A 22011-nucleotide genomic window follows, 5' to 3' on the forward strand; every position below is an offset into this window, starting at 1 on the left:
CGGACTTAGGCGGGGTGATCTGGAGATTAGGACTTTTGCATAGTGCCTAACATTTGAGTTGCCAGTATTGAGACAGGGAGCATAGCTACGGCATAATGGGGCATGTACGTTTTCGTAGAGCAGCAGTGAACATACAATACTTACCAACTTTCACACCCATGGCAAAAAGTTGTCCCTGATTAGAATGGCAGGACAGAGCCCTGAAATTGGGATGGTTGAGAGGTATGCTTTTGTAGTGATTCCAGGACAGTTAGGAGGTGTATCCCACTGGAGGGTGCATCCTCGATGCCGCACGTATCAGCAGAAGGTGTGCGCAACATTGAAGGGTTGTTTTTAGGGCAGGGGCTGGGTCGGATATGTTGGACACATGTATGGGGGCACATGGTTTGCCCCAATATGATGTGTAGCATGACCACACCCCACTGTATTGTATCACAATTGTAAAAACCTAAAAGTTAGGAGGTATGGTGTACTTATTTGCAGTTTAAATACTCCTTTTCCATAAATGACCCTGCTGCCTCCAAACTTCTCTCCCTCTCCTCCTATCTCGGTATCTTTCAATGGACCTCCTGTCCCTCCTACAGCAGTGGCCACTCTGTTAATCTCATGTTTTCCCACCTCTGTATTGTCTCTGACTTCAACAATTTACCTTTCCTGCTCTTTGACAATCATCTCCTCTCTTTTAGTATCTCCCCAGTCCTCTCACCTCTCCCCTCCCCTAAAGTTACTCTCACCCGGCCCAACATGGACACCATTAGTCCTACTACTTTCTCCTGTCTGGTCTCACCCCTCTCCTCCATCACAACCCTTCCTTTGCCAAATCAAGCTCCTTCTACAGTCACACCCTTATCACTCTCGTTGACTCTGTCACCCATGCTGTCACAAACAGCCTTCGTCAGTTCTCTTGCTATGTTCAGGATGGAAAGCAATGCAAGCAAGCCTTACTGAAAACTGTCCACATATTGGGTTTATTAATCCTGGTGCCTGTTCAGTGGAAATTGTCAATGCAGTTTTCCAGTATTTTGCTCTGACTCACAGCTTTCACTGATACGTGTCTCAAGAGCAAATGCTGGCAGGCACCAGAATCAATTACTTGCCTGCATCGCTTTCCAGTCTGAATGTAGGTGCTTGACGTCACAAAAGAGCATTTGTGCTGTGAAGTAACACTTTTTTTTAACAAAAAAAGAGTTTTTATTGTATTTTTCAGATATAAGAAAAACAAGTATACAGACAATAACAGTTTAGGTGATAGATAAAAACATCAGGTATCAAAGACAAATATACATCAAACCAAAAAGACATAACAGGGGGAATCACAGCCTACTGAAAAGAGACAAAGAAAGGAGTGGGAGGGGGAAATGGGAGACGTCGCCAGAGGGTGCTCTAGCAGAGAAGTCGGGGAGACTTACAGGAGATCCTGCATTTAATAAGTCAAAGTTGAACAGAGAGGGGCCCTATTGAGACTTAGGAGACAAGAACACAGCTGAGTGGGTAGCATAATAATCAGGCCAGGTGAACCACTTCATCAAGGGGGAGGAGGCTGAAGTAGAATACTTGAAACCAATGGTTTTCATCGTATAACTGTTGAATTTTTGCTATGACTTTGGAGAAAGGCGGGGGAGCCGGGTTCTTTTACTGCTGGGAAATAGCCGCTCTAGTGGCAATTAGAATATGACCCACCACATACCGGTGATGAGCTGGAAAGTCAGATGGATATAGTTAGAGTAAGCTGAAGTTACCTGCCAAATTAGATCAAACACCTCATCCCATAAGGATTTAATTTTGAGACAAGTCCAGAAAATATGAAAGAGGGTTCCATCTTCCCCACACTTCCTCCAACAAAATTGAGATACTGTGGGCCAAATTCTATGCAGTTAAACTGGAGTGTAATACAACCTGTGGATCATTTTATGAGCATCTCTGATTAATACATTGAGATTCTGTTTATATATTTGAAACTACTTTCCGGTCCTCCTCCGTCAGGGGATGACCAAGATCAAGTTCCCATTGCATTTGTACAGGCATCTTTGTTCAGCCGTGGTTAGGAGGCATTGGTACCAAACTGATGTACCCGCAGCGTGGGAGCGTGAGTGAGTCAAGAGCTTTACTAGTGGCGGGGGGGGGGGGGGGGGGGTACTAAGGGCAAACCAGACCTCTGTGCTTGGATCTGATGGTGTACCCGGAGGTATTTGTAGAAATCAGAGGTCGGAAACCAGACCTCTGTGCTTGGATCTGATGGTGTACCCGGAGGTATTTGTAGAAATCAGAGGTCGGAATCTGGAAACGCTCCTGAAGAAAAGAGAACAGCACCAGGATCCCTTGCTCGTAAAGGTCTGATAGCCTACTGATCCCCCTGGAAATCCAAAGGTCCAAGCGCAGATCTGGAATTAAAGATGCCACAGCAGAGAGGGAATGTAGAGGAGATGGAAGAAAAAAGTCCTGAACCACCCTTATCAACTTATCCCAACTAGAGTGAAGTAGCACTTTTGCAGAGTTGTAAATGAGCTTGTGCACAATGGGTCTGATGCTGAGTTGGAAGTATGTGCGTTTGCATAGCATAAATGACAAAAATTTGCACTGTGTATGCCCACAAAGAGAGCGCACGCGTATGCATGCAGTTACATGCATCTGACATTTGCGTCTCCTTAGGACTGGAAAGGCGAATAGGGGGAGGGAACGGGCGATGTAACGTAGGTCGAGTTTAGTAAAGTCGTATTCACACAAATACGGCCAGACCATCGAGACACATATACGTCTGTCAGCAGCCTTATCTTTTGCACATGCTAGAGGTCACTTGTAAATAATCGCTGATGATGATTGCCAGCACTAACTAGCCACTTTTGAATGTTTGATTGCTGATTCACCTCTGCAGCTGATAGGTGCTTTCTTCATTGATCGTGCATATATTGTAGGATTTTGTAGGGGTATTTTGAAATACTTTTTTGCTACTGTACTTGTATGCGAGATGGAATATTATATGTGCTATATTATATCAATCCCAATAGAAAATGTGTTTTTCATTATTAAAATAAATGTTAACAAACTTTTCTTATGACCTCTTTGCGTGTACACATATGCTACAGGTGCAGAGCTGGACGCATCTTGTGATGTATGTGACTCAGCGTATGGGTGTAAGTATACTATTTTTTAGGAGGTTTTTTTATATATATTCTTTATTTTCACTTTTTATGCCCAGTGTACAGAATAACAACAATGAAAATTTACACTCATAAAGTTGCAAGTACAAGGTTGATTTTGGTAACCAGCTGTGTAAACAGACACATATGAAATATAGACAAGCAACCAGGGAGGGAAGGCCTGGTCGTACATAAGATGGGAAAGAGGAAGTTAGAAGAGGGAAAGAACACAACAAAAAGAAGGGAGGGAGCATAGTACTAGGTGTTGAGCTCAACAATTCAACCGAATAGGCAAGGCCTATCCTAATGGAGGTTGTGTGAGACTAAACAACTGTTTGTTTTTTCTTTCATTTTTTTCATCCTAAGAGGGACAAAATGCTTTGTAAGTAGAAGTGTCCTTAAATTCCATCCAAGAAAACCAGGTACAGGAAATTTATCTTGGCCTGACAAAGTGACCTCGTCCATAGAAAGATAGTAATTCATTCTGGTGAACCATTCTGTGATAGAAGTTTGTAAAGTGGACTGCCAGTGAAGGGGAATGATATCCTTTATTCAAATGTTTGATGAGAGACTTTTTGTAAATAGGGTATGGAGGAATTGGGAAGTGAGAGAAGTCAAAGTGTCGGGATCATCTAGAATGTCCGGTCCCACAATTTCTCTAGATAGATTTATTACCGCTTTCCAATATGCACTGAGTTTAGGGCAATCACACCATATGTGCAAAAGGGTTCCGAACTCGACTTGCAAGTCCAGCAGGATGCAGGAACTTCATTGGAAAGTTTGTGAATTTGGATAGGGGTCAAATACCAATGTGATAGGATTTTGAACTGGGTCTCAACTATTGATAAACTGAGGGAGCTTGCGTGAGTGGTGATAAATATCTTCTGCCATTCATTATTGATGAGGGGTCGGTGTAAGTCCCTATTCCAGGAATTTACAAACCGTGGAGATGATTGAGACATGTCATCTAAAAGCATTTTGTATAGGATGGCAATGAAATGTCTTGAGATGGTGGGAGTTAAACTCATGGCTTAAAAATGTGTTGGGTCCCTTTCAAAATCTGTTATCTGTCCTGAAAGATAAAATGTCTTAGCAGAAGAGGGCCCATTGCTTGCAAGAAGACAGAATGAACTTCTCTTTTATGTCTAGGAATATGTACATGCCTCCATGACCAACCAGCTGACCAACCCAGGTCACCCCAGCTCTATTCCAAGAAGCTAACAAAGAGCACTGTAGGCCAGGAGGAAAATACGAATTGTAAATAATGAGTGTAAGTGGGGAAAAATTGGAGGAGAGGTTTCTTTGGATTAGTAACTGCCTCCAACAGTCAAGGGTTGGTCAGTTTCTTTGAGCGTAAATTCTGGCCAACATGCGTCCATCTCGGCATCAGACCCATTGTGTGCAGATGTTTGGAACAGAAAGTATTTGTTTCACAGGTATCTGTGGAGGAAAGGTTACGTGGCTCATAGCAATCAGCTTCTGCATGGTTTCTATGGGTTACAGTATCTTTTAGTCCACACCCATAGAACAGTTTTCATAAATGTCCCTAAACTGTGTTCTGTAAATGGGATTTATGTATTACGTAATCTAGAATTTAACTAGAATATGAAGAAAAAGTATCTAGATATTAGTAACATCCAAATTAAGATAGATGGGTATCTCGCGTGATCTCCCTCCACTTGGCATTTATGAACCCAAAAAAGTGGTTGTGCGGAGGATACTTATTCACTAATGCACCTTTTTGATATCACACAGTGCGCAAAGTGAAAATTTAGAGGTGGCGGTATGGAAAATGTAAGTGAATGAAGTTTGATAGTTTTTTACAAGGAAGTCAGTAGGAGAAGTGGCAGTATGGAATACCTTTGTATACCAGCCCACTTTGACCCATGATTTCACATGTACATGTTCCTATTCTGATATTTGAAAGCACTTCCATGCAAAACTATGTATGCCCAAAAAATATCACTTCAAAGTCCTGCCTAATATCAGTTGTTATAATTAAATACAACTTTTCAATTTATCTATATATAAAATAATGCTTTTTAGGCACATTGGTCGGTCCTTATTCTTATTGTCTATTGTACATTTAGAGGCCCATTAATTAAGCCTTAAGCCATTCTGCATGGTTTAGGCATAATTTATTATCATAGCTATTTAACAAAAGCCTAACGCAGGAGATATCATAGATATCATTATAGCGCAGTCCCCATAATGCTCAATGTGGACTGCAGTCTGGGCCAATTTAACAACGCCCTGAAAAGCCTAGCTGTGGGGAAAGCTTTTGAGGAGAGGGATCTCCCTCTCTGCCAGACTTCATTAAATACCGAAAATGATTGCTTTCTAGATGTACTAGGTCATGCTCAGACCTGGATTAACATGTTTTAATCCCTAAGCAACTTTTGCTTTACCATCCCATAATCCATCACTACAGAATGCCATGTCCACTTCCTCAATCTCCTCCTCCTATCACTAGCAATAAATGTATTCTACCAGTATTAATAAATTATCATAATCATTTTTATGTTAGTAATCACTTATGGACCCACATACCAGTCCAAAAAACAAGTATAAAACAAAACAAAAATTGCATTTAAAACAGATGACAAGGACGTTGACGTTGAAAATGTTTTATAAAAAATGTGGCAAGGTAATGAAACCAGTGGTAGCCCCTACAGTTCTACCACCCTTGGCCCATGCGTATGAGGCCCTTTCACAAATCATGGCCTGGCCATATACTTACTATTTTAAAATGGGTCCAATTCTGTAAAAACTGGTGCATGACATAATTATTATTGTTTATTTATTTATATACAGTATCTTCCCCATGCATGTTTTGCAGAGATTATTTTCTCATTCACATGCCACTAGGCTGCTTTGTTCTGTCATAGCTCTTACTCTGGGAGTGGGGCTGGATCACATAGAAATAATTTATTGTAGAAATGTATTTGAATTAGTGGCGCAAGCGTCAATTTATATCATTACAAATTTACTGATTTTGATACTGTGTTATATTTTTGTATTAGCAATGTACTGATTTCTGAGGCCATAGGCATATGTCAGGGGAGGAAATGTGTTTTCTGTGACTACTATCTGAAGGCAGGTAATCTCATGTTAATTAGATCTTTTCATCTCAGTGGCCAACACGTCTGTTTAGCCTGAAAGACAAGAGGAGGTAATTAGACTTGTTATCTCTCTAAGACAGCAAGCAAAATAGGAAACTTAACACCAAGTTTCAGGAAACCAAGAGATTGATGTAAATTTTGTTAATGCTTAAATTGCATTAGCTCCACGGTTAAATGATGTATTATATCCTAATGGTAATTATTGAATGTGATTTATCAGATATTGTAGTACTAGCTAAAACAGGGTCTGGCTTACCTCCTGTCAAGTTAGAACTGCAAAACTGTATAAAAAGGAGCACTGTTTGACCATGGAGCAGTATTATTCCATCTGTAACTCTTGGAAGATTACTAGTACCATAAACTGGCATTTAACCGTCTTTATAAGGGCTTAAGCTAATAAAACATCATTGCTTCAAGAGCCTGCTTTGACGATTACTTACCGCTGTAATTACTGTGACCTGTAGATTAGACCAAATCTAAGCCGTTAACCAGCTGTTCTGAGGTTGGGACCTTGCATCCAACTCTTCCCGCTACCTGCAGCTCTGGCCAGTGTGATAGGCCAGGGGGAACCATCCACAACAATCCTGATATGAAGGCAAGAGTTCAGGAGCTACCAGCCCAGGTGTACCAGCAAGGGGGTGCTCTAGCAGCGAGAGTTACCCAGAAGAAACCGGTTCTAGGTGCTGGAGTATGAGCCACGTTGTGGCAGCAGGTACCTCCTACTGCGACAAGAGGGGCACAATTTGGGATAAAGAAAAGGGATGGTGGAAAGGCAAGCCCAGCCGGTCCCCAGCAACAATGGACAGGTAGCATAGGAGGTCCATCCTGTCACACTATGGGCATCTGCGGGCCCTTTACGGATATTAGTTTTAACAGTAATCAATATGAAATCTCACACATTCATTAATAAATACTATTGCAATGCAAAGAAACAAGGTTTTCTGTACTGAATAATCTTTGTCCGTTAGGATATATTTTCCCTTTGATGTAGCTGTGTATAGTCCATACTTTATTGTACCTAAAACATCATGTACAATCCACCCTGCTTTCCGTGTTTTATTTCACATAATGGAACTCAAAACAGATTACTCACATCATAGAATGGATTAAAAGAAAACTATGCTTTGATGAGATTTATATTGTTTAATCTGATCTAGAACTATCATAATCTTTCTGGTCAGAGAGATTAACCCATTCTCTCATCACTGTAGAACTGTCATAGAAGATGAGACGTGTGAAGTAGAATGTTATATAATCTTGCCAATAACTTTACTCCTGAATTCTTCATCTCACAAAGAAGAGTAACTGGCAATGAATAACTTAGAACTGGAACTTGTTCAGATAAATCATTGCTAGCCAAGTGTTTCGAGCTGCAGCTAAATTTAACTCACATTCTCCCTATCAGTGGCAAAAATCCTGTGTTGATATATTGAACATTTATTCTACATCCATTCATGCATGTAAAATAAATTCTAGATTTTCATGTCTAGCTGAATGAAGTCACTATGCATTCACTATGGAATGTTACATATTTAATAAACAGTTATTAAATCATAAAATACAATGACACATAAGAAATAATATTTAAAGATGAAGATTTGCAAGCCCACCCAGGTATGCTTTCGTTTTTAACTATTATCTCATATATTTTACTTTTTACTGTATATGACGCTGTTTTAGTGTCACTGGTAGAATGTAATGTAAAATTATGACCATTTAGATAGTAATATGGGCTTAATGTACATGAAATTGTTTGTCAAACGTACAGAGATACATTGTATGAACAATATGATCACATGATCATTACAAAGTTTTACTAAAGACAATATCAAGGTGTTTATCGCCAGTAGTGATTTATATTTCTTCATGGAATACTTTACTGCTTCTTAAGTACATATGAACAGCAAACATGTAAGGCAAAACATCTGTATGTAACTTGAAACTATGAGAGTGCAAGAATGAAGAATGTCAGGTGCATCTGACCGCCGAAATCTTCCCTCACAAATCAGGGGCCATGTTATGGTATATCAGTCACCTTCTCCCAACAGTCTAGTGCCAGAGTATTGGTTTTCCAGTCTCCAGCATAACAGAGTCCTTCTCCTGTTTGCTGCTTATCATTGCTGACTTTTGGCTTGTTTCTTGACCACCCCTTGGCTTTGTGATTCGGTACCTCTTTGTCCAGCAGTTCCTGACCTCGGCTTACTCTGACCATTGTTCTGGAAACTCCCCTCGTACCTCGCCTCGGCTGTTTTGCACCCACTATCCTGTGTACGCTCCATTGCACTGGTGACTAGTTGGGAGAACCGCGACCTGCGCACCTCACGCAGCCAAGCCCATACCTCGTTGTAGGGATCCCTGGTCAATACCGGGTGTGCGTTAGATTTTCAATTTAGTTTTATCAATACCAGTCAGTGGCTTCTTCAGTACTATAAACGTGACAAAGACAAGCAATAGTATATGGTATTGTGTGTGCAACAGTGTTTATTGCAGAGGGTATATGTCAGATGTTGTATAGTGGTCAGACCTCTGCTGTGTGATCATATCCAGAGAACTACTTTGTGCTGTAAAAAGAACTGTAAAATACATAATTATATAAAGACTAAAAGGTGCAAATGGAAGTCAGAAACATAAATCAATGCATTTAGTAAAGTTACAGGAAGAACGTGTCACGTCAAACCTGCAAATTTATCATATGATACTGAATAATTAAACAAATAGATGGCACCAACATAAATGGTACAGCATATGTTATGATCATACAACTCGTAACAGTAGTAACAACGAGAGTTTATAATACAAGTGAGATAAGGAACTCAGAACCACCACAGATGGAGAGGTCTTCGAGATAGTAACATACGGGTAAAACGAGGATCAAAAGAAATATGGTTATGAGATATCCGGAGTACTATGAAGGGAAAATGGAGAGGGGGGAGAGGAAGAGGAAATAAGAGAAGTGGAAAACAGAGAGGATGCGGATTGCAAGGGGGGGGGGGGGAGAAGGGAGTGTTAGTAAGGGGAAGAACAAAGAAGGGAGAGGAAACAAGACCTAGTGAAACTCAGCTCAAACAATTACTGAAATATCATTAGTTTCATTTTTCAAGAAGAGGAATGTGTAGCAGAGAAGTATTCTTGCCACCTATGCCATGTGGAGAGAAATTTGTAAGGGCGATCATTAACTTCACTAGTCATGTGCTCTAGGTTATATATATGCCAAACACTTTGAATTAGTTCCGAAACAGAAGGGCTCTCTGATTGTTTCCATTTTTTTGGCTACTAAGCATCTGGCTGCGGTCAGGATATGGCTCGGGAGTAACCACATTATTTTGTGGGTGTCAGGAGGTAGCCGAGGGAGGAGAAAGTAAGATAGATGGAATGGCGATCTAAGATTAGTTATTTTATGAATAAGGTCAGCTACCTCCTTCCAGAAGGGGATGATTTTTGGGCAGCTCCACCAGATGTGGGACAGGGAGCCGCGCTGGCCACAGTTGCGCCAGCAGAGGTCAGAGGTTGCCGGATAGATTGTTTTCAGTCTGGATGGGACTAAATACCACCGGAATAAGAGTTTATAGGAGTTTTCTTTTATCTGTGTACAGATAGAGGATTTAGCGACTGCCTCGCGAATCTCCGTCCATTCCTCAGGATCCAAAGATTCAGCCATCTCCTCCTCCCAACGGAGCTCATTAGCCTCTTTGTCAGGCAAATTGGGACTCATTAGTAGGGAATAGAAAGTAGATATTAAACCTCTAGAAGACATTTTATTTTTACAGAAGGATTCTAGGGGGGAGGGATTGTGAGGAGCACGAGGGTCTATTAAGGTGGAGAAAAAGTGTTGAATCTGTAGATACTGATAGAACACACAGGACGAGAGATGGAAACGCTCACGGAGATCAGCAAAGGTCGGGGAAAAAACCCATTGGGACAATATCAGATAGGAACAAAATATTCCGTTTTGTCCATTGGGAGAAAGATTTAGGATTGACCCCTGGAGGCAAAGAGGGATTATGCCATAGAGGGAACATCTGCTTGGCATTAGATAAGAGTTTATCCAACAGTCTTTTATAGCTATTCAACAGTCCCATTGAATTAGATCCTCCACAGCTCTTTCTCCCAATGCCCAGTCGACAGAACAATCATAGGGGTATGTGTAGGAGCGGTTTGTCACCAGAGTTACCACATGAGATTTGCACTTTGACTTTGCATAAAGTACTGACACTGCAAGATGGGGAAAGTGTCATGTATTTTGACTGTCTAAGGACATCCACATTCCCGCATACATAAATGAATAAATAATAACAGTGGTAAGGAAAGTTTTGTGTATTCTGGCCGTCTGAGGACATCCGCATGCCCACTTACACTGACACTTAGCCATCGAGGCTACAATCCTGTTCAACCACTTTGCATCATTTCAACAAGGTTTATCGCTCTTTAAAGGTGTTATACGGTTCTTTATGTAGAATTTCATCCCCGACCAGTTCCGATCTTTGAGTATGGATTGATCAGCCATGAGGCACACAACACAGTCTTGCTTTCTGGGCACCCGGCATGTCTGTATAAACCTCATCAGGTGTTTCTCCACAGCCTGAACCTTCTATCTGTCCCAGGATTTCCTCCGCACTTCTTTGCAACCTGAAAGGAAGTAGAGTGGTCCATTATAGCTATTCAAAATACAGAGAAGGCAAACTTCTTCTGCCTAGCAAAACTGTGTGCTACACCTACCTGTGGAAGCCATGGCTGGGCACTGATCCCGTGTTGCCAGGTCCATACACAGCATACATCAGACACCAGATTTTCCACTTACCGTCTGGATCAATGTGCATCTCGTCCAAATTCTTGCCTTTGAATTCAGCCAGTCTGCCACTGTCGAGAGCCATTAACAGTTTACTGATCTTGGCGAGTTGGAGGGTACCTTCTGGGAGGTGGTAATACTGCCGGTGCACCCTGATGTCGTGCCCAAGGAAGACTGCCAACTGATTCAGTTCTGTGTTGTTTAGGTTGAGGATCTTTGAGAGAGTAGCAATGTGCTTTTGAAGCTTCGTGAAAGACAGTGTGTCGGGATGATTAGCTCCACACTCTCGGGCAAACAGTCGTATGCAATCGGAGCCACTGAAGCGTGACAAGGCAGCTGGTCTGGCGAACATGTAGACATTTTGGCTATCCACTCCACATGTGTCACGTTTTTTGGCGAGAAGTTCCATTGCAGCTTGCATGGCTAGTGTCAGCAGGATGGGGACTTTTCTCCCTCATTTTTCTCGGATTTCAATGTGAGTGAAGTGCTGGCAGAGCTTCCTCTCAACCTCGGAAAGCGCCAGGGACACATCTTCATGGAAATCCGAGGTATCTCTTCAGGAGAAGGTAGTCAGTAACATTTTTGAAACTTCCCCTTCCCTTCTTTGATTAAACAAAATCACCTGCGCCAGGGTGACTTTTGCAAGTAGTGCCCAGTGGTTAACTGTAGGCTCGGTGGATAGCCCACTTCAGTAGGCTTGCTGCATCTTTTTCACATCTTCTGTGAAAAGTAAGAGATGAGGCATGTTCCACATGGACTCCTTAAGAGTTTTCAAGGCAGCCGCTGAGATCAACTTGTTTCATCTCACCTCATATAGCTTCCTGAAATTCCGTGTGTTTGCAACCGCAGGAGTGCAGCCCTCTATTATGGCTCGGCACTCCGCAATGCTCGCTATCTTTTGCAGGTTGTGCCCGACCTTGAGTGCCAGTGAGAGCGTCTTAAATGTACCTGTCTCCTCGTCATAGCCAGCTACCAGCTTCACAGCATCTTCTATGTGCAGAAAGTTTGATGGGGCGGGAAAGTCTTCCATCCTCTCCTAAGGGGTAGTTCTTCTGGCCTGTAGCAGTAGCCTGCCCATTTCTCTAAGCTTCTGATTGATGTACTCGTGCCTGCCAACATCTGATCCGACCCGGTTATGCAAATGCTGTCTGATCTGCATGATGCATCGATCTTTTTTTTTCTGCAAGTAAGACTTTATCCTGGGTCATGTCACTCAAGAGCTTCCAAAAGCCTTCACTGATGTCAGGTGGAACAGGCTGAGCAAAGGCGCACACTGACTGGGCTCTCTTCTTGCCAGGTGTGAGCTTCATGCCCCTTTGGTTTAGCTTACATCTCTTCATGTGTCGTCACAGGTATTTCCTTGCAAACAAGCCCTGGCAGGCTACACAGTACCTTCAGCATCCATCTCTTTGTCTGGAAGTTTGCACGGGACAAGAACACCATGGCCTGCCCTCATTGCCTCAGCATTGTGTGCAAAGTTGCTCCTATTGCGAAGATGGGCCAATTGCATGCACCTTTCTTTCAAGTGCTTGGGGAATTTCAGGACCCAGGCTACTTCAGTCTCATTGCAGTGAACATGCTCATCTCTTGGTACCTGTACTCTGCTGCGCTGGTGTGCAACGGGGCATCACTGCATTTGTCTGAACCGCTCTCCTCCGAAGTGTCAGGGGCATACTCGTCTCCACAGCTACTGGTGGGCTCTGTCATGCGTCAATGTCCCCGCTTTACCTTCAGCAGCAGACGGATTGGACTGTGCCTTAACGCGCTTGGTGTAAAAAGCGCCGGTGGGATGCAGCTGTTTCCTTTTCCTGCTCCTGCTATACATTTGGAAGGAATACTGGCCTCTATCGGTGGGATGCACACACACTTTCTCCCCTCCCTTCCACATTGGACACATACACACTTTTGTTCCGTCAAATGTGACTCGCGGGGACATACCAGATTTTTATGTTGAGCATATCAGCAAGGTCCCCTGCATTGATTAGCCTTGAGAAGCTTTGTGGGGACCTCAAATTTTGTCCCCACTATGACTCAGGTCCCCACAGTGTTTTCTGAAAACCGAGCCCATCCAAACTTAGGGGATCCTATCTGTACTTTTGTGCATCCTCAGATCTGAATTGAGGCAAAACGTCATTGTTGCTTGTCAGATCTCGCGGGTTTTTGGATGCCATAAGTACATCCCTCCCCAGGAGATCCAGTGCTATTGCTCACAAAGAAACAGGGGTAGCAGTGTTCTTGTCACTCTCCATTCTCCAGTGACATTGCTCAGTGCCATTGCTCACACAGAAACAGGAGGGGTAGCAGTGTTCTTATCACTTGACCAAAATTGACTGGAAATTAATGTTATTGAGGTTAATAATAATAATGTAGGAACACAAAAAGAGCCAAATTATGTGATTTTAGAAAAAAAAATATGGATTTTAGAAATAAAATAGGGATCCAAAACCAAAACACACGAAGGTGGTTTTGCCAAAACCAAAACACGAAGTTCATCCAGATCCAAAACCAGAACCAAAACACGAGGGTCAGTGAACATCTCCAATATATATATATATTGTATCATTATTATGGCGGAACACACAGTATCCTATACCAAACTGACTTGTATCCTATAACAAATATGGCTTCCTATGACGGTGCCACGTAGTCACTGACATCTTCATTGCTACTCATTCTACCGCTAATGTTTGTCTATGGAGATTACATGGCTGTTACATTGCTGCTTGATTTTATACACCTGTAAGCAATGGGATTGGTCGAAATTGCCAAAAACACTAATTAGAAGGGGTGACCACATACTTTTGGCCATGTAGTGTAATTGAGCATCTTATGTAAGCAGTTAATGACAGCAGGTATGGTCCAGTTTCTCACAAATTGGCGCATCAATCAGAATGGCAAAGAGGGGCACCTGCATACGTAAAGCTGTACGAACAGACAGGGGTGCATTAGAACCAAGTCTATGAGGGGAGCAGCATCTGAGGTTTTGTGACGTAAAAGAAATATATTATTTGACACCCGGTCTAGCGCAGCGTTAAAACTATTACCAGGGAATTTGTTTAGAGCAGTAAGGACAGCACTTATTAAATGTTAAATATAATATGCAAAAAAGTACAATGCTTACAGGTTATAAAAACAATTAATAAAGATAACAACATAAGCAATATAACATAAGAAAAACAAATAAAATTAAAGGATAAAGTTTGAGAGTATAAACTTACATATCAGTTGTATAATTTGCACCAAGGGAAATTGGGTTGGAAGATGGACAGCTTATCAATGTTGATTGATTTCCAAAAAGTCTCACAATAACTTGTAAGTGGTTTCCACTTAAATACACTTTTCCCACCTTGCCCCTCCTCCAGGAGTTGGTCTCCAGGGGTGGCCTGTGACACAGTTTTACAACCACAAAGTTGATCTTCCCTGTTTAATACCCAATGCTAAAATGTAACATATCTTTTCTGGGGAGTGTAACACTAACCCAATTTTATCATTAATAAATCTAATGCAAATTTACAAGTCTGCAGATACCAAACAGAGATAGGTCAAATGTGTTAGTTGAGCTGATACTCATTTCCTCTCTTTCCCTATGTGACAGCAATATTTGACGTATGGTATGGTCTTCTTCATCCTATTTATGAATATGTGTTTGACCACTAATTATATTGATTGTAAGTGGTATTGTAAATGGAATTATATTTGCCTATATAAAATATTGCAAGCCATCATGGGGTCACAGCCCATGTCTCCTGGTGTAAGACCCCCATGCTGAGACTGTTCCTGAAAGTCTCTTTAGGTGCCAAAAACTACTCTTATACCAGGACATAGCTCACTCCATGAGGTCCTTGAAGCTGTTCAGTTCCCCTTAAAGGTGACAATGCAGAGACGCAGAATAAACACCGGACAGTATTTCTGGCCTCATGTTTTACACATTGAGTTAGGTCATTAACCCTGTGAGAGCAGGCTTTGCTTTAAAATCATTTGCATTACCCTCTAGCTTACTAAATTGATTCATTTGATATACAGTATTCACAATCCAGTCCCTTATGATTATGCTTTATTCAACACAGTTTATGTTATGAGTTAATCCTTATAACTGTAATTCCTCCCTTTTCACTATACTGGGTAATTACAGACAGACAGAGGTAAGAAGGCCCTGCTCACAAGCTTACCATGGAACAAATGAGCATTTCATTCATGAGGTTAAGTTCTACATATTGCATATTGGTTCAACCAGATTGCAAAGGTAAAAAGTGCTTAGTGGGCTATATGATCCAGTCACATAGCAATGTTAGTCTTAGGGTGGTTGTCTTGTGTTAACTGTGTAAAGGGTGATAATAGGGTAACCTAGGGAAGTTAAGAGGGTGGTTGAGGACTTTTATAAGCTTGGCTCAAGAGGTAGATTTTCAGAGAATGCTTGAAGGTTTGAAGACCAGAGGAAAGTCTTATTTTGCGAATAAGGGAATTCCACAAAGGAAGGAAGATTTGCAAGGAAAATCAATCTAGCTGCTGCATGCAAAATAGATTGTAGGATTAGATAGATTGATAGATTGAGAGTCTGATTCAGGGAAGACCAGTAAGGAGGAAATTGCTATAGTCAATATGGGAGATGATGCGTGAATAAATAAAAGTTTTTGCAGTCTCTTTTGTGAGATATGTGCATATTTTGGAAATGTCTATGTGGGGATCAAAGGATAGTTCTGAGTCAACGATCAGAACTAGGCAGCGAGCTTGAGGGGTGGGATTAATTGTCATGTTGTCAACTGAAATAGAAATGCCAGGTAGGTAACTTCTGTTGGCCGGTTATTAACTCTGTATTTGAAATATTGAGTTTGAGTTGGCGAGAAGACATCCAAGATAAAATAGCAGAAAGACAGTCAGTAACGTGGGCCAACACTGATGGTGAGAGATCAGGAGAGGATAGATAAATTTGGGTACCATCTGTCTAGAGATGATATTAAAATCCAAAAGACCTTATTAGTTTTCCAAGAGAAGTGGTATAGATAGAGAACAGCAGAGGACCTAGCACTGAGCCTTGTGATACTTTAACTGATAAAGGAATCGGAAGAGAGGTGGATCCAGAGAAATTAACATTGAAATAGCAATTATAAGGGTAAGATGAAAACCAGGATAGGACAGTGTCTTGAAGACTTATGGTTTGTAGCATTTGTATGTGAAAAGACCGGTCCACTGTGTTAAATGCAGCAGAAATATACAGGAGAAATAGAAGAGAGTAATGGCCTTTAGATTTAGCAGTGATCAAATCATTAACAAACTTAGCAGTCTCTGGAGTGTTGAGAACGAAAGCGTGACTGAAGAGAATCCAATAGGTTGTGTGAGGTGAGTGTAGGCAGTTCTCTCAAGAAGCTTGGAGGAGCATGGGAGCTGAGAGATGGATAGGTAATTTGAGAGAGAGTTTGGTTCAGAATTTAGTTATTTCAAAATAGGAGTAATCACTGTGTGTTTGAATAATGATTGAAAGATACCAGTAGAGAGAGAGCACGGGATTACAGATTTTAGTTAGAGGAGGGATGAGTACAGGAGACAGGTATCTACCAACTTGTGAGGGTATAGGATCAAGAGGACAAGAGGTAGAATAAGAAGATAAGAAGAGAGTAGAAGTAGTACTTTATCTTGATCAAATTCAGAGGGTACTGAGAACGAATTGCGCTGATGACTTGTCAAGGAAGATGATACCATTTCAATTCTGATCTTATCAGTCTTGTCCTTCAGGTAGGAAACAAGATTTTGGGCATTGATACTAGTCAGAGGGTCTGGAGTGGAAGGGTTGACAAGAGATTTATATATGTTAAAAAGGCGTTTGCTGTTAGAAGCCTGAGCAGAGATGAGAGATTGGAAGTATGTTTGTTTAGTAGTGTTTAAAGCATTTCTATAGGAGTGGTAGATAGCAGCATATGTAAGGAAATCATTAGAGGTATAAGATTTACGTCAGTGACATTTTGCTTCAGGAGAAAAGATTAAAGATTGTGTTACTTTAGTGTGCCATGGCTGATATCGAAGTCGACAGAGTTTGGTGAAAATTAGGTACTGCCATATCAGGAGAGGATAATGTAGAAATTGTGGAGAGAAGGTGATGGAGAGGTGGAAAACTATTGAAGATTAATAGAGCTCAGATCAAATTTAATTTACATAAATAAACAGATTAAATGTTAAATTAAAACCTATTACTCCCTAACATCCTACTGGACATAATTATATATATCTAAAATATAATGTCTATTCCATTAAGCCAAAATATATATGCAACCATTACATCTTGTCCCGAGAATGGTAAAGACAAGGTAAAAAAAAAGAACAGCAGACCAAAAATAAAAACTGAAAAAGAAGAAAAAAAAATCCACAGATGAGTAAGTAAGAAACACACAAGAAGAGGCAATAAGAGCCAAAAGAACCTTAAGTGAACAAACAGTTTTGAGATATTGGTCACATCATCAAAAGTGGCCCCAACATAGAGAAAGGAGGAAATAGAATTAGCATGTTAGGTCTCTCATAGTTACACCTCCAACCACCTGGGGTCACTATTGTTGTTGAACTTGCCCTTATCCAAGTTGACCAGTACTGCTTCATAGGAATCCATCTTCAATCCTGTTTCCTTTTTCCACCTATAAATAAGTACTGCCTGACTCAGGGGAGCACGCAGGATTTTTAGAGGGGTGTTTCCCCCCACCCAAAAAGAAAAAAGAAAAAAAAGCGAGAGAGCTGCATGCAGCAGCTCCGTCTCGGCAGCACTGTACTATACAGCAGCCGCGGCGTTGTCAAAGAAGCGTCCGCGGCGGTGTTGTATACAATACAGCACCACCGTGGACGCTTCTTTGACAGTGCCGCGGCTGCTATATAGTACAGTGCCGCTATGTGGGGCACTTCGCTAGCGGAGCCCCTGTGACTGAAGCCTTTGCTTTAGTATTGTTTCAGCTTCAACCACCTGAGGTCACTATTGTTGTTGAACTTGCCCTTATCCAAGTTGACCAGTACTGCTTCAGAGGAATCCATCTTGAATCCTGTTTCCTTTTTCCACCTATAAATAAGCACTGCCTGACTGAAGGCGTTGCTTTAGTATTGTTTCAGCTCCTGATACCGTTTCTTGATACCTTGACATCTTGTGTACCAACTTATCAATTAACTGACTACCTCCGTGTGTACGGACAATCGTCTATTTTCACTCTTGTTTACCTATTACCTTATTCCATTTGTATATCTGCAATCGGTTACTTGACTTCAGGTAATACACCAGTATTGTGATATAGGGCCTGATTCATTAAGGAGCTTAAATTAAGAAGTTTATTATTTAAGATTCCTGGACAAAACCATGTTAAAATGCTAGGGGTGAAAATCAGTTTTCTATTTTGCACATAAGTTAAATAATGACTGTATTTTTCATGTATCACACAAATATCAACTTTAAATTTCAGGGTACAAATAAGCTTTCAAGTATTTGTGTGCTACATGAAAAAACAGTCAGTATTTAACTTATGTGCAAAACAGAAAACTAATTTTCACCCCTTGCATAGTAACATGGTTTTGTCCAGGAGACTTAAATAAGAAACGTAAGTTCCTTAATGAATCAGGCCCATAGTGTTAACAATTCTTCATAGTTAAATGGGGTGAGTGTGCAATGCCAAATTATCTAGAGATTATCAATTTATCCTCTCATGAACTCAGTTTGGAACAAGAAAAACTATTCAAGAAAGATCTCACATTTGCACATTGTACCAATACTGATAAAATTTATGAAGCTAAATATATCTTCTTGTTTTGTAGGACACTGTTGCTATTCAACTTCGATGAAGATCCCAGTATGAATGAAATCACTTGAGATTTCAAATAAACATTGGCCTCACAAGATTTAATTAGCCTTCTTGAAAAGTACCTAAATTCGGAAACTGGATTTAATATTAGTGATGGGCAACAAATTTTCAAGAAGAATTTTTTAGATTTGAGAAGTTATACTCTGTAAGCCTGATTCATCAAGGAACACATTCAACACAATTTGCTTTTTCTAAATAAGGACGGAAATAACTTACACATACAACTGTTGTTGTCTTCTTCATGAAATACATCTATCAGGAGGTTATTAATGCCTACTGTACATAAAAATGCATTTTTGCAGTTGCTTTTAATTGCAAACACATGTTCTGGCATGGATACGAGACTGTCATCACTATCAGTCAGAACTTACATCTGCCCTGTAGCTGGTGCAAGTGATACGGCTAAAAATAATGTACCTCAGAGATGCCCAGAGCTTGAATCGAACAAATGTGCATGTGCTTGACCTTGGCACACCATTCCTGTACAATACCTATGTGCATACACCCCTTCCCTCCCCTTGTCTGCTCTTCAAATTGTAGGCAGTCGGAAGTGCCGTTTGCATTTGAATTGCATGCACTTATATTCACTGGCGTAAAGTCCGTTTCTGAGCAGGTGCAGAGTAATTTCAGGCAAAATACAGCACGCAATGGACTTATGTTTGATGATGAATTAGGCCCTGAGTATCTAAATATAATGGGAAAAAAAAACTTTTAAGAGCTTGATGAATTGGTGGATATTGTTATAAAGCCCTTAGATAAATTTCATAGTAAAGTGAAATTTTGAAACATCTACATGATATGGTCCCTTTATGGTCTCTCTCAGTTTCATAAACATCCAAATTTTGCTCCCTTGACACCCCATTATTTTGTGCTTAGGTTACCTATGCGATAAGATGCGCATGTTTGTTGATTAGGTTCTGCAGGCTTGTTTGTAATTTAAGTTCCTATTATAGACACACAATGGATGTTCACAAACATTTAAAATAAAATTTCAGTGTACCACCTGGAACCCTAATTTCTTATGTGAATAATTACATTCCATCATTCAACATGAAGAAGCTGTTGACGCAACCACATTATTGTTAACTGATAATAGGCATAATCATGACTTCAACAATTTAATCAGTGACTTGTTGCAGTCTGTACTTAAACACATTTATTTTATATTTGATTCCCAATGCTACCTGCTGTTTATTGGAGCTGCAATGGGCACCAAATGTGTGCCTACCTACACCAAGTTGCTATACATTGCTGTGCATACTGTATTTCCTACAGGGTTAAACTATGAACTGAAATTTTACATCAAAAATTTCTAAAAATATCTAATAAAAATATTTTTCCCATTTTGCCATGTGTTGCTGATTACCAGGCAAACATAGTTCATATACTGTAGTCATAGGGCCTGATTCATTAAGGATCTTAACTTAAGAAACTTCTTATTTCAGTCTTCTAGACAAAACCATGTTACAATGCAAGGGGTGCAAATTAGTATTCTGTTTTGCACATAAGTTAAATACTGACTGTTTTTTCATGAAATGCGCATCTAACGTACGTCCAACTCTAAAGCGTTGCGTCATCTCTCAGCAGCTCTAAACCACCTGGTTTTTGAAGTAAGGTTTTCCCATTCATGATCGTCACATCTTATGGGTTACTTTATATTTATTCTATAGGGTTTCAGCATAGATTGTATTTTTTGGCAGTGTTATATTAGTATAGACAGTATTTTTGGCAGTGTTATATTTAATAACCCTGGGATATGATTTAATTGATAATATAACATACCTTTCCTCAAAAGGAAGCATAAAAATAAACACCTCACTTTTTTCAGTTGATGTCTCTGTGAGTTCCCACTCTTGTGAAAAAACCCACACAACTTTGCTAATAATTTCACTGTATTGTCTGGAGGATATCCAATAGTGCTGACATGTCCTCAAGTATTTAGAGAGCCAGAACAGATAAAAATAGCCGGGTAGGAAAATGTTACTCTGCCGTGGATCTGTGAAAATCTCTCTGGCGTTTGCTCTCAGGGACCTAATGCAGAGCAAGGGTCTTTAGGTCTCTTATTCAGCACTTGCACAGTGTTTACTGCAGGATAAGCATGGATTGGTGTATGTTACACATTTGAGATCTATGTTTAAAGTATTTAAAGTGCAACAAAGAATTATTGGAAAAAGGCTGTCCATACATTTAAAAGGGAAGGAATTCATACATGCATTTGCACTTTGAAATAATACACTGTGATTGATGGAGTGTTTTCCTGCTGTGACAAGCGCTCCATGCCATATAACATACTTAGCAAATATATTAAATATCCTGAACCATCCAAAGGTAAACTGAGCATCTGTCAAAATATATCATGGGTTATTTATTTAATGTACAGTAATGGAGTACCAACCTGATATAAATGCTACCCCATCTATAGTGTTGTTACATTACAATACAAGTAGTACCAAATAAATATTCCCATCAGTGTCACAGTTTCATCCATGCTATGTCTGTACTGCTGCACAATTCCAATATAGATGTGGCCACCCTGAGGAATTTGGGGCCCCAGTACACCAACTTCTTGGACCCCCTCCAGAGATGATCAGGACAGAATTTGTGACCAAAAGCAGCTTAGCCACGCTAGCACGGAAGTGCCAGGCCACCCCTACGCCTCTTACAAACAAAACTCTGCATTGCCATGTGCAACTTTGGCATGTGTGCACAGGGACAAAAGTCTTGACTTTCAGGATGGTGGGACAGTCCACTAAAGCTGACCGTTGGGAGGTATGAGGATGTCATAGTGAAACAGACACACACACACACACACACACACATATATATATATATATATATATATATATATATATATATATATATATATATACATATATATATATATATGTATATGTATATGTATATAATATATATATATGTATATATATAATTATGTAAAGAGCAATTAAATGAAGATAAGTAATAAATATAATTTTGTGTTGTAACATACCATAAGATGACATATTAAAACTTTAAACATAAATTTAAAAACAATTTAGGTGAGAAAAATCAGTGCTACTGTAAATATCTCTAAAGTATAGACATTTCCAACCAGGTGTAAGTGCCAGAACTCCCAGTTACACATTGTTTACTCATAGACTCTG

The sequence above is a fragment of the Mixophyes fleayi genome, chromosome 2, assembly GCF_038048845.1.
Source record: "Mixophyes fleayi isolate aMixFle1 chromosome 2, aMixFle1.hap1, whole genome shotgun sequence".
NCBI lineage: Eukaryota > Metazoa > Chordata > Amphibia > Anura > Limnodynastidae > Mixophyes > Mixophyes fleayi.